Consider the following 17,575-nt stretch of genomic DNA (forward strand, 5'->3'; position numbering starts at 1 on the left):
CTTTACCAGTTTCTTTTCTGCAACTCAATGTAGGTCTAAGTATGTAATATACTTTAATTAAAATGTATAGTTTCTTTATTAAAACATTGCTTTTCTATAGTGGTATTGTGGTAATTTATAATTCATCTTATAACATATAGCATTTAAAACAACATCATTTCTAGTAATACAAACATACACTGCACATCACGGCTGACAATATCTTCCCTGGGCTGTGCATTATTTATTACTCATTTTGAAACTGTATAAATGCCGCTGTAGCACCGTTTGTATCATTTATACTATGTCATGGTGAGCAAAAGTTCTCAATATTGGTTTTTCTTGAATTTGTCATGATCGTCTGTGAGGATCAACCAGTTATTAATATAAATCTTTAACAGATGAAGAATGTTAATGCAATGGACTTTTCTTAAGAAATATTTAAATATTTTATCCAACCATTATTGGCCTTGAGAATTCCCTTTTCTGATTTTCAGGCTTCAGAAAAGGAAAGAACAAACTGAAATAATATATATTTGTTCATTACTACTGAAAGCAGACTTAAGTTGTGGAATAATATTTTGCTGAACGTGGGTAGTTTTTTACCTGCCAAGTTTTTGTTTTTTAATCACCTTACCTTTACAATGTTTTACACAATGTGACAACTCTTAACTTTCAAAATCTTTCCTAAACATACATCTTTTAACAATCTCTTGAGTATCTCCCTAGCTATAATCTCATTTGAGCCACACATGGAACTGTAAATGATAGGTAAAACTGACTGTATAGAGAGTTAGAGACTCCTGAATTTCAAACACTGATATATTCATTATATTTCTGAAGCTTGCACAATTGATAGTTTTTTCCAATTATCTAAACCACTATCACCTATCATATCATATATAGTATTTTTAAAAGTTATAGAAGTCAGAGTTTTTTAAATATAAATTGCATTATTTTCCTGCCTAGAAAAATGTAAGAAATATTATTTATTAAGTTATTAACTAATATCTATTTTAAGAATATTTATAGTAATAAGCTCATACATTATAAAAACGTGCTAGCCAGTTAAATTTAAGGGCAATAGCTGAAATTCAACTAAGTCTCATGACTTTGTTTCATAAGCAATGTGATCATTGTATCTTATAGATTTATTTTGTTTTGTTGCCTTTCTATTTTTACATCAGACTATTAAAAAATGTGCTTTGTTGGAAAACTAGCATATTTAAAAACTGTAATTTCTTACACAAAATCAGAAAGTCTAAACTATAAACACTTCACAAAACAAATTTTTGCAGGTAATATATATTTCTTTTGAATTTGGAGGTGTTCTTCCTGAAGCACTTGCCAAGATGGATTTTTAACTCCTGTTAAAAATCTGCAGACCCTTAACTTCCTCCACTAGAGAATTTATCATTTTGTACTGATATGTGTTAGTTCACACTACATGACCTAACTAAATGCTATTTTAATACTTAAACACTTATATGAGACTTACAGTATGCAAGGTTGTGTTCTAAGTTCTTTTAATGTATCAATCCACTGAATCTCCCTCAAAATTCTATCAAGTGGACACTTTATCAATAACAATTTTATGCATAAGGCACAGAGTTTAAGAAATGTATCCAGATGTGTAATTAAAAACTCAGGAAATCTTGCTTCAGAAAATGTGCTAATTATGGGGCACCTGGGTGGCACAGCGGTTAAGCGTCTGCCTTCGGCTCAGGGCGTGATCCCCTGCATTATGGGATCGAGCCCCACATCAGGCTCCTCCGCTATGAACCTGCTTCTTCCTCTCCCACTCCCCCTGCTTGTGTTCCCTCTCTCACTGGCTGTCTCTCTCTCTGTCAAATAAATAAATAAAATCTTAAAAAAAAAAAGATGTGCTAATTAATCTTCTACCTTACTTCTCCACAAAAATAAAACTATTAACAAAAAACACCAAGAAAAAACACCAAGGGAAAACATAACAAATTGATTTAAAATTAAAAAACAAAACAAAAACATATCAAAAATATTATCTTGAGAAGAATATAATGCAATAATTCTCACTGACCTTCCTGATGTATAATAATCATTACTTCTGAAAATGTCTTCTCCAGGGATGCTTTCCTGTACTGTGCTTTCCTTCAGACTATTCTTCAGACATTTCCTCCGCCACCAGTTTCTATAAGTCTAAATCTTATCTTATCCCATGGCAATCTTACCAATCGGTAATCTTACCATGATTGGTAAGATTGAGGAGTGTTACTCACTTCACGTATAGCTTAACCATGAATTTTTCCTTTGTCTAAAACACGTCTGCTGAATTAAGATTCAAAATAAGATGCAACACTACAGATGGTCTGGAATTCCATTTTCTAGGGGATAGGGGAAATCTTAGTAACCAGTGAAATTACCAACATATATGTATTACTGTTAATTTTTTGCATACTATGTAAAATCGATGATTTGCAATTTTTCAGATTGTGTAAATGTAAACTATAGGAGATATTTTAAAAAGACATGACGAGTTTAGAGTATTTTTAAGAGCATATTAATATAATTAATTTGGGGTTATTTGCTATTATTTTTCATGTAGGTCAGTAAAAACAACACATTTTTTAAAATATTAATAAACAACAAAATCTTTTTAAAAATTTATTTTGAAAGTTGCGTGCACTTTGGAAATAAACCTGGAAAGAATCTTGGCAAATCCTAGGGTGTCAATAAAAAAAAAAAAAAGTAGAACAATAATAAAGGGTTTAGCAAAAGTGATAGGCTGATAATTTGACTTTTAAATTTTTCTTATTCACAGAAAACCCAATTGAAACCTTCCTGGGGGGAGTGTGTGGTCCAAAATGACGGTGTAGGAAAATCCTGAACTTACCTCCTCCCACAGACACGCCAAATATACAGTTGCATATGGAATTACTCCCTCAGGAAAAGACCCGAAAACCAGCTGGGCATCTCTTCCACAACAAAGAATAAAAGGACCACATCAAGAGGTGGAGGGAAGGCAGAGATGTTGTCTGCCAATCCCCTGGTCTCCAGAAAAATCCCACCTATGTGTGGCAATCCACAGTTGGCAGGGATGTCATAAAGCCGAAGCTCCTCCCCAAGAACTGAGGACTCATGTCCCATATCAGGCACCTCAACCCTTGGTACCTGCAGCAAAGAGACGAGCCCCCAAAATATCCAGTTTTGAAAAACAACAGGGCTTATATCCAGGGGACTCAGGGGTCTATAGGAAACTGAAATTATGCTCATATGCACACTCACTCAATCTGGGGCCTAGAGGGTATCGTGGTAAATGAGAAGTCAGACAAAGAAAGACAAATATCATATGATTTCACTTGTATGTGGAATCTAAAAAACAAAACAAACAAAGAAACAAAACAAAACTCATAGACGTAGAGGACAGAAGGGCAGTTGCTAGAAAGGAGCAGGGTTGTGGAGTGGGTGAAACAGGTGAAGGGAGCAAGAAATACCAACTTCCAACTATAAAATTAATAAGCCATTAGGATACAATGTACAGCATGGCGACTGTAGTCAATAATACTGTAGTGTATACTTGGAAGTGCCAGACAGTAAATCCTAATAGTTCTCATCACAAGAAAAAATTTTGTAACTTTATGTAGTAACAGATGTTAACTAGATTATTGTAGGTAATTATTTCATAATGTATACAAATATTGAATTATTATGTTGTACACATGAAACTAATATAATGTTATATGTCAATTATATCTCAATAAAAATAAATCAATAAGATAAAAGTGCAAGCCAAAGCAAACAACAACAAAACTCTCAAACCTTTCACAAAAATGATTTTTATTTACTTTAAATCAATGAAAACTACATGTAACCCCAGTTTAGAGCTGGTCTCCCAATGAAGAGATTTTCTCCCCCAGAGTATTACATTCATATATTCCTTTGCCTCCTAATTAAGTTGCACAGAGTATCAGCAGCAGCTATTAGCTGCTGTGGCCCCCAGACTTCGTATCTGTCCATGCTGCAGATCTGTAATATAACTTTAAAAATACGGAAATAGTACATAGATGATGATCAGCAATCTCAAGTTACTTAGTAAGTCATTTAAATTGCTTTAAAATGTCTGATTTGCGGCTTTTTTTCCCTTTTTTTTTTGCATTGAATTTGCAACTTAGCAGTATGAGAATGTTTCCATTTGGTCATCAGCTGAGCTAAAGCACAGATAATTTGTACAGATTCCAGAGATGATAATTAAGGTTATTACAGTGATAACCCCCAGCATATTTGTAGACTTCCTAGGCAGCACTAATAACCAGCTCATCATCTCTTAATTAAAATGGTAGTCATTTTGTTTTCTAAAAATAAAATTGGATCCCATTTTATTGTCAGTGGAATGATATTTTTACTATAGTAAACATTTTATTTTAGTTTTCATTTGACATTAGAACATTTTCTCTTATGTGATCCGTATTATCAAACTAAATATAAAATTATATCATAATGCTTATAATAACCAGTAAAATATCATAATATATTTATAAGGAGGCAGCTGGCTTTTTAAATATAATCATGACTTATAATTTTATGTGTTCTTCATAACAAAGAGTACAAACATGACTCTCTTGCAAATTTTAAAGAAGTAAATGGATTATAAAACAATATAAGTGAATCTATGTAATAACCACAATTCCATTGTTTATAATTATAGTTTTTCTTTCTCAATATTATCATTTCTAAGTTGACAAATTAAATTTCTAAAATTTAGGAACTACCTTAAGACCAGTAGATGCTTAACCAGTTTCATAGGTGAGAGAGAGACTGCTGGACTGCGATTCCTAAGCCCAAGACTTTGAGTATAAGAGAGAGCAGATTAGGGGTATTCTCTGAACTACAAAGTAGAGTTTCATTTTTAAAAAATAGAGGATTTTACAAATGATAAATGTTTTGCTTGCTTGACAAAATTTCTTGAAGACTGGAGCAGTTTCATATTGTGCTTCATCAAATCCTCTCAGTCCCATTCAAACCAAATGTGCAATTGCAATCATTCCTCATTTTCTCTTTGACAATTGAAGGGGTAAAGTTTGAAATACTCTATTTCAGAAAACTAACCACCATTAAAATTACTCTTATTAGCATTTTCATTTTAAGGCCACAATATTCTTTTTTGTTTCATTTTTATATTCAAAATATTTGAATAGAAAATAAACGGTAAGGAAAATGGCAATTTAGGACAAGTAATAATATTCTTTCAATTTAATATCCTATAGTTCTCAGAGTTATTTGAAATGGGATTAGCGCAGCTCCGCTTTCTTCCACTATATGACTTCAATTGTTACATTAATTTCCTGCTTGTTTCTTTTAACTACAAATTAAGGACTTGAGTTAAATGTTGTTATGGCAATAGTATATTTGCATTTTGGTTTATGTTTTCGATATTTTATATTTTAACGAATCATTAATATAAGCAAGAAGTATCAGGCTGCATGGGCAGTACCAAAAGTCTGAACAAAAGAGATGTAATGGTTTCTCTCTCTCTCTCTCTTCTCCTTTTATATGGGCAGAAGTAATAGGCTGAGGTGGTAGAGCTGCAGAAAAGGAGCCCCAATATGTCTGTGTGTGTGTGTGTGTGTGTGTGTATGGGTATACACACATAAACACATACATACAACATACACTACATATATGGTAACAGGTATTGACATAGGAGCCCCATTACAGTGATTCACATATGCTAAAATGAGGTGAACTTAACCACGTGAATATTTGGGGGACTAGAACTTCAGAACAAGACTCTGAGTGAGGAATTATCTTGGCTGTTATATGAAATAAAAAGAAGTCAGAGTAGCTGGAACAGAGTGAGCAAGTTTGAGGATGGGGAGAAGGTAGAGATGTTAGGAAGGCCCAGATGAGACAGGAGTAAGTAAACCATGTTGTAAGGGAGATCTGTTTGCTTCCACTGCAATAAGCAAACATATATATTAAAAAAAAAAAAAGCCCAAAAAACCTTTTTTGGAAAGCTTTGAGAAGGGCAGTGGTGAAAAAAAATTGTCTTACTGAGGTTCACTATGGCTCCTGGAGATCGGGAGAGGCAAGAGTGAAAGCAGATTGATAATCACAAAGCTGTTGTAAAAGTCCAGGGTGAGACCATGGCTTCTTTGACGATGGTGACACTTGAGTTTGAGAAATGTAGGCAGTGATTAAGGTGCACTGAATAAAGAGGAAGGAACACCGGTAATTTTATTTCTGATAGCAAAATGTTATATTTCTAGCTAGGTTTCTTATAATTTTTTTCCTAAATCAGATTATACTCCCAGTCAGAGATGGGACTGAAAGATCATTATCCTACTATATTAAAATTTTGCTCCACACATGAACTCCACAACAGATAGTCTATCAAATACATTAACACATCCTATCACTGTATATCAGAAGTACTGACAGACAGAAGTACTCAAACTTATAGTTCTTAGGATCTTTCTTATATTATTAAAAAATATTGACAATCCCAGAGAGATTTTTCTTTCTTATGTGTACTATATCTGTGTTTGACACGTTAGAAATTAAAATGGGGAACTTAAAAATATTTATTAATTTATTTCAAAATAAAAATAAGCTCATTATATGTTATCCCCAGACCAAAATAATTAGAGAAGAGTCATATTGTTCTACATTTTTGCAAATCTCTTAAAGAGTAGACTACTATAATATAACTGAATTCTTATACTTTTTTGCATTCAGGCAGCTGTAGTATGTGGCTTTGGTTGAAGTACATGAAGAAAATCCAGCCTCACAAGAAACATGGGGATGTCTATGTTTGATACCACACCAAACTTTGACAGACAGTATACTGTTTCTTTCAGATTACTTGCATATGGATGAGCACTGGGTGTTATACGCAACCGATGAATTACTGAACTCTGCATCTGAAACTAATGATGCACTATATGTTGGCTAATTGAATTTAAATAAAAAAAGATTACTTGCATATGGAATCTGGAACAATATCAATTAACTTTTGTACTTTCTTATATTATAATCTATTGATCTATCTTCCTCTGTGACTGCATGTCTATATATTTGTGATGTTACAACATTAAGGTCATTAGGGAAATACTCGTTCATTGAGGTATGAAGAAATATCAAATACTGATATGTGTCTTTATGTAATACCAAATAATACATTTGTTAATATTACCACCAGTTTTATCAATAAAAACTTCATTGGTAGGCTGTGAAGTTTTCAGTGATAACGTTTTTGAAATTCTTTTTTTTTTCTTAATTTAAATTTAAGTTAGTTAACATAGAGGGTAATATTGGTTTCAGGAATAGAATTTAGTGATTCATCACTTACATATAACACCCAGTACTCATCACAAGTGCCCTCCTTAATGCCCATCACCCATTTAGCCTATGTTCCCACCCATCTCCCCTCCAGTAACCCTCAATTTGTTCTCTACATTTAAGAGTCTCTTACGGTTTGCTTCCCTCTCTTTTTTATCTTATTTCATTTTTCCTTCCCTTTCCTTATGTTCATCTGTTTTCTTTCTTAAATTCCACATATGTGTGAAATCATATGCTATTTGTTTTTCTCTTACTGACTTATTCCACTTAGCATAATACACTCTAGCTCCAACTACATCATTGCAAATGGCAACAGTTCATTCTTTTTGATGGCCGAGTAATATTCCATTGTATATATATACCACTTCTTCTTTATCCATTCATCAGTCAATGGACATTTGGGCTCTTTCCATAATTTGGCTATTCTTGATAACACTGTTATAAACATTGGGGTGCATGTGCCCTTTCAATTGAGCATTTTTGTATCCTTTAGGTAAATACCTAGTAGTGAAATTGCTGGGTCATAAGGTACTTCTATTTTTAACTGTTTTGAGGAACATTCATACTGTTTTCCAGAGTGGCTGTACCAGTTTGCAGTCCCACCAACAATGCAAGAGAGTTCCCCTTTCTCCGCATCCTCACCAACAACTGTTGTTTCCCGAGTTGTTAATTTTAGCTGTTCTGACAATCATGAGGTGGCATCTAATTGCAGTTTTTATTTGTATTTCCCTGATGATGAGTGATGTTAGGCATTTTTTCATGTGTCTGTTAGCCTTTTGTATTCTTCAAAATTCTAATATTTGGTTAAAAGAAAATTTTATCATTCACAACAAATATCATCATTTGTTTTTCTGGAAAAGACAAGTCCATTTCTTTACTTTTCAAGGCAATGTCTATAAAATAGGCAAGTCCGATAACTGTAGTGTATCTAGAAGAAGTTCTTTCTAATGAAATGGTTTCCACAAAAGAAAAAAACCAAAAACTTAATTCAGCTTGCAATGGAAACAATATCCACCCCCCATCACACAGGTGCTCTTCTAAGCAACAACCACTACACTTAGATAGGCAGCAGAAGTACTTTACAAATAATTTTCATTTCCTTGCATAGAAAATTGAAAAACATGTACTCTAAGATCGAAATTCAATCAAATCAATAATTTGCACTGCATCATCTAGGACATTAAGGGAAGCCTTTATTCCTTTACCGTAAATTCACAGTGGTAAAAATATAATGAATACTAGTGCAGTTTAGCGCCACTGCTTTAATTCATGGATGAGAGCAAAGTGCATCCAGGTACATACTACTAGGGCTGACTGAATTGAATGCATAAATATTTAAGTTTAATCAACTTTTCAGCCTTTAGATATTTCTTTAAGACCACAGACTACTCAGCGAGCCATCCTTTACTTATGTCTTTACTTTGACACCCTAATAGGAGGGGAAATATCAAAAGACATAGTTGACTAATAAAATCTTTTTCTCAAGCTGTGGAAGTAATTTCTTACCTCTCTTGTCATTTTCTGATTCCAAAACCACAATCTACTATACATTTCCATAATTGAGATGACAAATTTAGCAATTTTATGGGCTGAATTGTGTCCTCCCTTCCAAATGCATATGGTGATTCCCTAGCCTTTAGTACCTCAGAATGTGACTAGGGTCTTTTAAAAAAGGAAATTAAGTTAAAATGAGGTCTTTAGGGTTGGTCCCTAATTCAGTACAGCTGGCGTGCTTCTGAGGGGAAGAGATTAGAATACAGACACTCACAGAAGGAAGGCCCACATAAGAACATTGGAAGATGGACATCTACAAACAAAAATAGAGGACTGATAAGAAACCAACTTTGATGACTCCTCAATATCAGATTTCTAGCCTCCAAAACATTGAACAAAAAAAAATTCTGTTACGGCTTTGTTATTGCAGCTCTTGCAAACAAATCAAATACATTTGAAAAGTAACTGCGTCTAAAGCCAAGTCAGGAGTGTTATATTTAGTTGATAAAATTTATACTTGAAACGTCTATTTTGGGGCGCCTGGGTGGCTCAGATGTTTAAACGTCTGTTCAGCTCAGGTCATGATCTCTGGATCCTGGGATCTAGTCCCACATCGGGCTCCCTGCTCAGAGGGGAGGCTGCCTCTCCCTTTCCCTCTGCCTCTCCCCCTACTCATGCTCTTTCTCTCTCTCTCCATATCTCTCTGTCTCAAATGAATACACAAAATCTTAAAAAAAAAAAAAAACTTCTATTTTCATTGGCTCAGGGTGTAAATATATCCACAATCAATTTACACACACACGAAATTCCAACGTAAATCCTCTTAAGAGCTCATATTTTTTAAGGGGGAAATACAATGCAGATGCCAAGTTTTGGTTCCATTGTTTTGGAAAATGCAAATTTTAAGCAATTACAAGGGCAAAGAAATGTAGTCTAGTTCTTTGCCCCAAAAGAAGAAAAATATGGAGAATCTAATCATTCTCTGTTCCAGTTCTTGATAGTTGCTAATGGTCTCAAACTGTGTTTTACACACGTGAACGCAGTTAATCCTCGAAACACATCTATAAGCACTATTATTATTCCATTTTATTAAAAAGGAATATGAGAGTCAGAAAGATTTTATAATTGCTCAAATCACAGAAATTATAAAATGCTGAGGCTTGAAAACATTTTTCTAATGTCACAGCCAAGATCTCACACATTACAATTCTGAAAGATGACAAATAGCATAAATGATAATTAATCAAAGCAACAGAGTGACATTAGTTATTCATAAGATTTTCATTTCTTTAAAATTTTTTCTTACAGTTTTAACATTTCCTTTCAAAAAATTAAGAAGTCAGAGAAAATTAAAAATAACAGGACAATGAATATTTACTTTTATGATGGATATAGGTTTACCAAGTGTTAATATTTTACTATGTCTACTTTACCATTCTCTTTCTCTTTTTCCCTCCTTGAAAATTATAACTAATTCTCAAATATTTATCAGAGCTTATATATCATCACTTTAAATCTAAAAACTTAGAACATATCTTCTAGCAATAAATAATCTAAAATAAACCCACAATATACACATTTTTCTAATAATGGCGTCTATTCACACTAAAAAATTTAATGTTGAAAACATACCAGGTATTAAGCAATACATTATCCATATACAAATTTTCCTTACTCCAAAAAATGTCTTTAAAGTGCCTTTTTTTAAAGAACTATGAACCATTCAAGCAAAGTGTTATAAATTTTATAATGTCATAATGGTTTTTTTTGTCTCTTTAATTAAGAAATATTCTCCCATTTTTTACTGATATTATTAAACGTTCACACCAGGTTTTGTTTTGGGATTTGTTTTGCTTTGTTTTGTTTTGTTTTCAGAATTTCTTCCAATTTGACTTTAACACAGTCTTTCCCTCATGGCTAAATTCGGGGGAAAATTTTTGATCAGCAGTCAGTAAATTTACATAGGTGTGTCCTTCTCAGGAGTCACATAATATCAGGGGCTCTATTTTTATGTTGTTAAATTTGATCAACTAAGGTGATAAACTGGCTGCCTTTATTTGCATACATTTCCTTTCCTTCTTCTTCATGCAGTTTTGCTTGCAACTGTCATTTTTCTTTTTTTCCTTCAAGGGTCTGTATTGTGGCAAGTTGGTATTGTGTATTGTATTCTGACACTTTCACTGTTTGAATATCTTATTCCACCCCCCGCCCCCGCCAAATACTTTTCACCAAATGATTTCAGTATTTGTTGGTGATTTTTGTCTAAATCCATAACTACAGAGAAAATGTTAAGTGATGTTCTGGTTCTCTCCTTTCTGATTTTATTAGCTGACATTATCCTATAAAAGGGGTTTGTGTTTGATTTTCAGTGTAGTTTCTTTTTATTATTTTTTATTATTCACCGGGTCACTACTACCATGTTTGATGCTAAAAGTAATTTCGAATCTGCCAATGGAAAAAACTTTTGATATGGTAACATCAGGTTTTTTGTGTTTTCTTTTGAGGGTGGTTGGAGGAGTAAATGTACATTTATTCAACATGCAGTATATGCTAATTTCTTTGCATGTACGTTCAATTCTCCCAATTCAATAGCTACATGGAATATGTAATATTATTGATGAAAAACAACAAAAAAAACAAAAAAAAAAATGCCCGGAGAGATAAATAGACTTAGACAAGGTTACACAGAAATTTGGCCCTGGATCAATATGGCTTTTTTCCATTTTACCACAAACTCCAGCTCATACTGTTTTTACCAAAGCCTGAAGCTATTTGTGGAAATCCTTGTTGTCAATATTGTTAAGTTCTACATGAGTGATTCAAGGATTACTCATACGTAGAGAAGTAAAGAAAAAAGCGGTTTTCTGTTTCACATGTAATTACCAAGAACAGTCTTTACAAAACAGACCTGTGCACTGGTAGATGGAGAAATGTGGCTCCTGCAGCATTCCTTCTCTCCCTTCTACACAAAAACACAATTATACTCTAGATCTTCTGTGTCTCATAGCTCTGATGCTTTTTCATCTTTTTAAAAGTATTTTGCTTTCCTCTGAGAGCTGGGGTTTTATTTCCTATTTATTTTCTTTCACTTCACTGATCTTCTTTTCTGTACCATATAATCTTCCTATAGACTCATTTATTGATATTTTAATTCCAGTTATTATATCTTTCCATTCTAATTTTATTCAGACTCACATTCTGTGGAAGAACTCAACATCTTCATTTGTATTCCCTCTATCCTTTTATTCTCTTGAAAACCCCAATCATACTTATATTAAAATCTTTGTCTGTTAACTTCAGTATGTGGACCATCTATATGTCTATTTCTAGTGTGTATTTGTCTGGTTGCACACGTGTGTGTAGTGGTCTTGGTTGTTTATTACATTGACCTTTGCATGGCTGATTATTTACAATTAAATGCTATGCATTTTTACTAAAATAAATGTATAGGTTCGGGATGATGTTACTTTCATTTTCCTCTAACAGCTGACTCTTCCCTTTATTATGACGTGGGCTGTCATTATAATTAGGTGTGAACTGGTAGAAGGTGAGATGTTCTCCTAGGCTCCTTCCCCAGGCAAATCTTAAAATCTAATTCTAGTCTTCTTAGGTCTGTGAGACTGCCAAAAATTAAAATCTGCTTTTCAAAGACTTTCTGATTGGCTCCTTCCTTGACTGCAATGTACCATTCCAGCATTTGGCAAATGTCCTGAGAGGGCATTAGCACAAGTTCAGGCTTATTTCTCACCCCATTCTTTTCGCTGCAAACCAGCAAGTTTCTAATTTTTTTCTCTGCAGACCCACAAGACTGCCAAAATTCAGGTGATTTCATTTCTTTTTAGTAAGGGTCTCTACGTCAGTTCTTTGTCCCTATTCTCAATCTCTCTGTGTCCTGGAGCAACAACAGTCCTCCTAGAAAAGCATGGGTAAAATACTAGCTTGTTTCTCTGTGGTTCCCTCCCTCTTCTTTTGAGACTTTCCTGCCCCACTTTGGTTGGAGTGACCTTAGCAGATCTCAAGTCCTATCAGTTTTTGAGCATATCCTGGCTTTCGGATACCAGGTGTTTCAGGTACATCTTGTATTTTCCTATCCTAGTACTAGAATTATTAACGTTTATAAGGACCACTGTTTGCTTACTGCTACTGGTGTCTCATTGCTTTTTGGCCATTTCAGTTGGTAGAGCAATGAATTTCACACACACACAGCCAAATACGTGTGAATATATATAAATATATAAAAATATATATTGACGTATGTATACACATATATTCGTAATTTCACATTGATACCTGCAATTCCAATCCATTACCACAGAGCTTTTCCTTTCTCCTGCATTCCATGTTTGCAAATTCCCTCCTTTCACAATAAAAATCTTACTTTCTAACATTCTATTTTATTTTTAGAGTTTAAGGAACAGTAAACAGTATTTCCTGGGAATGCACTAGTATTTTTACTCTAAAGGCTAGAGGCTTTATGAGCAATATAAGCCATTTGAAGTTTATTTTTCAATGCTTTTAAAACGTATTCATTTAAAAACTCTAATGCCCACTGAGCTCAGCATCAAAGCCAGATAAAGGCAATATGGAACAGAGTTTGCGTTTAGAGTCTCTATAGGAAACTCACTTACTAGATGATGCAAATATATCTTCAGGGGAGTACCATAAATGTGAATTTGCGAGGATGATGTTAAAATATGGCTGGTAATCCTTCCTGAAAGCACAAAATCTTTCCGCTATAAAAATATAATAACATTTACTCAAATATTTATTCAAAGAATCACAGGGCTACCCTGAGAGGCTGTCAAGTTCATTTTCTGACCTTCAGGCAAGACCACATTTAAGCTACCTTAGATGATGAAAATGTCTTTCCTTGCAAAGGGCTTCCTTCCTTGGGTGGCCCACATTTACACTTAACATTTTTAACTGTGAGCGAATCCTTCATTATATATAGCTTATACTCTCCATGATGCAGTTTAATCCACTTTCTTTTCTTCCATTCTAAGTAATGACAGAAAAATCGCTGGTTATTATCTATTGAATAATATCACTTTATAGACTTGAAATCTTGTTATATGACTCAGCCTCATTTCTTTCTTTTTTCCATTTTTTTTTTTTTTGAGTTCGAATTTCGTTCCATGGCTTTATTTGCTTTAGTTTATCTATTTATAAGCCTTACTATTCTGCTATAATCTATTTAAATTATGCTTAACTTTTGACTATTTCAAAGGCCGGTCTCAAACAGAGCAATGTAGTCAAAATGTGGCTGACTCTGACTACAATGTAAGGAGACCATAAACCTCTCATCTGTTATATGTTTTAAAAGTGACTGAATCATTGTTTTATTTTATACCTTAGACATCAAAGATTTTTCTTTTCTGTTCAGTGATATATAGCTATTTGAGCCAATTCTCATAGAAAGCCATATTATTTAATGCAGAAGCACCAGGAATTCTATAATGGTCCTGATATTATACCTCCACCAGCCATCCCTCAACCACTGAGGAATGATAAGATGGCAATGACAACTTCTGTTTATTGAGTGCTAACATGTTCCAGCCCCTATGCTAAGCACATTGTAAGAATCACCTAATTTAATTATTATACCAATATTACAATAAATTTTAACATTTCAATTAAATGCAGGGGACTGAAACTTAGTTAAATGGATAACACAAGGAATAGAATTATTACTTGAGCACAGAGCAATCTGACTTTGAAATGTGTGCTTTTAGCAACATAAACTTCCTCAGAATTTAACTTGCTTTCTAACACTTCAGAAATGACCTTACTGTTATGATCTGATGCTATTTAGAACAGTCCTAAGGGGACCAGGGGAGGCTTTGTTAAGCCCCATTACAATGTCACAGTAATCTTTACCCAAGTATGACTTGGAAGCAGTTACACAACTGCTAATGGTAATTTTCAAACTATCAGTTACTAAGCTAGTAATTGACTCAACAAATTCTTTTATGTAACAGAAGTAACATGGGAAGTTTTATTAGTGCAAGACATTAGAATGAAAATGGAGAGAGGACAGAATCAATTGAGGACAGAGGAACTTTGTTGGAAGGCTCTAAGAGGGTCAGTTTCAGTTTGGGAGAAGTAGGGTATCTTGAGTTTCTTAGTCAATGATATCCAGTTGTAGGAGGACAGTGATTTCAAAATGAAACTATGAATCTAAAGTGTGATATAATCCTAGCCTCAAGTTGGATAATTGCCATTGTGAGCCTGACGTAATAGCTGGTATACAGTACAACAGATCATAGATACCAAAAAAAAAAAAAAAAAAGAAAGAAAGAAAAGAAAAGAAAAGAAAAGAAAAGAAAAGAAAAGAAAAGAAATCATCTGGTTGAGGGTCTAGAATCAGTGTAGGTCAAATAAGAGCTAAAACTGAGAGAGGCTACAGGGGCAGTTGGTGGTAAGCTTAATCCAAGCAGTGCTGCAAGCATAGGGCAGAGAAATTGGAACAAACACATTATCCCCCACCGGTCACCTACCACCATAGTTTGTAGGTTACTGATTAAACACAGAAGACTGAGGATTGTGATTTCTCAGGAAGAATCTGCGGAGCAGATAATATATATTTTATATAATTACACTACACTTCCATTATTTCTGTGATCCATTTCTTTTCCATTACAGAGAAAAAAGATCCTTCTACTTTTAGTTGAGCAATTTCACTTTTTGATGTTTTCTCATGAAAATTTAGCTTACTTCTGTTGGCAAAATACATAGTTTATTTTAAAAGGAAATAAAGTCGATAAAATGAAATCACAAGGGTTTTTTTTTCTAGAATTAAAACCACAAATTTGTACTTTTAGTACATTGGGGTCATGGATTTAATCTTACATAATTTAAATAATTTTATTTGAACTCAGAGTCATGATTTTAACAATGATAATAATACTGATTAAATACAGCTTATCACAGTCCATGAATTTTTTTAAAGTTCAATTGATAGTTAATAATAAAAGTTGTATTTTCTATTTATGCCCTTGTTTTGGTCCTCTTTAAGCTTTCATCTCTGCACATGCCCCTCTTGGTGTACTATTCAGCTGAAAAGGAAATTAATACACAACTGCTCATCCCAAGGTCCTGAGAAAACAACAGCAACAAATATTCATTGAGAGGTTACAGTGTCCCCAGTACTGTGCTAAGGATACACAAGTTTTAACTTTTGGTCTCCCTTGCACATTAGACACATTTTAAATTATTTTTATAGTCAGTGAGATACAAAACCAGTAAAAAGAACCCAGGACCCAAATCCAGATCTGTCAGCAGCCGGCAGTTAACGGATTAGTGAAGTAGGGTGAACAATAAATGCGATAAGTGTTTTATCAGACCTGGTGAGAAAGTGTAACCAAGAATAGGCATTGCTATTTGTACAAACATCTTTATTTGAAATAAATAAGCTGTGTGCCTCATAGATTATGTGTAACTTAAATATTTCACTTCATGTAGTGATGTTCAATATCTTGTTTACTGACTCCGGGTTTTTTAAAGGAAAGAATAGGTTATAAGGTTTGGAGCAACTATTAATTTAAAAACTCCTCAGGAAGGTCTAGCTGCACCAGTACAAAACATGCTCAGCTTTAATACTTGCTGTAAAGAAAGGCATATAATTCTCTGCGAGTGAAAATGTCTTTCCTAATTGATGGGACAATTCTGAATGTTCAATCATTTTCACTTGCACATCTCAAGATGTGAGGAAAGTTTTATTAGTACCAAACCATATTTCTGCTGGCTGTACCTTTATAACTGAGAAATCATTGCTTCTACTGCCCAGGGTGAGATTGAATCTTTTGAGCAGTTTTCCTATAAACAATGACATCAGCAGAGGCTGTATTGTCAGTTCTTGTAGAAATGGCATATTTGTCTAATAGACTATAGTGAGAGCATTTCACATTCCATTCCTTTTATTGACAATATGTTATTACCATTGATCATTTCTTTTGGAAAGAAACAAAATTCACTGTCAGAACAAAAGAAAACTGAAAGCATGATTAAAAATGAAAGTGACTAGACTTTTAAATCAAACATGTGCTAATTAAGTACTTATTTTAAGAGTTTGGCAGCTCATTCAAGGAGGCCTTTAAAACTGGCCCAAAAGTTTTAGTAATTCTTTTTGAAAAATTAATTTTAAAGAGAATTTAGTTATCTTTACCATGGGAAAGCATTACCCTTTAGAAGTATTTGTTTTTGTTTGTTTGTTTTTGTTTTTTGAAGCATCTAGCTTTTTAAAAAAAATACTAACTTTTGGTTCTGAATGTGTAATTTATCTTGTAGTTCAAAAGGTAAATTTGGGGAAAAAGTGTATAATTATAATGCTGTAACTGGTAAACTAAGTGTATATCCTCTCAAAATAATTGTTTTGAAGAATATGGTACTTATTTCGAAATCATTGTTGTAGACTGATTCTTTACATTTATTTACCGTAATAGTAATTAATAATTTCTATCTTATTAAGTATAAAACAGAATCCTCACTGGAAAAATTGTGAGGCTAAAATAGCTAATAAGTTTATGTTCAAGTTTTACGCTTCTGGAAGAAATTGCATAATAAATTCTTTTTGTAAAAGATACTCAACTGTAGTTTGAAATCAATTTCAGCTTATCTCCAAAATGTGTGCCAAATATTTATTTTGTGTTAAATGGATTCATTTTAATTTCACCAATAAAATGAAACTTTCCAAGGAAGAAGGTTTCATTAATACATCTTCCAAAATGAAGCACTTATTAAAATTCCACACAACCAGCATCATCCTTAGAATGAAATTATTTTTTTGCAC

Source organism: Ursus arctos, unplaced genomic scaffold, assembly GCF_023065955.2.
Source record: "Ursus arctos isolate Adak ecotype North America unplaced genomic scaffold, UrsArc2.0 scaffold_20, whole genome shotgun sequence".
In the NCBI taxonomy this organism is placed as follows: domain Eukaryota; kingdom Metazoa; phylum Chordata; class Mammalia; order Carnivora; family Ursidae; genus Ursus; species Ursus arctos.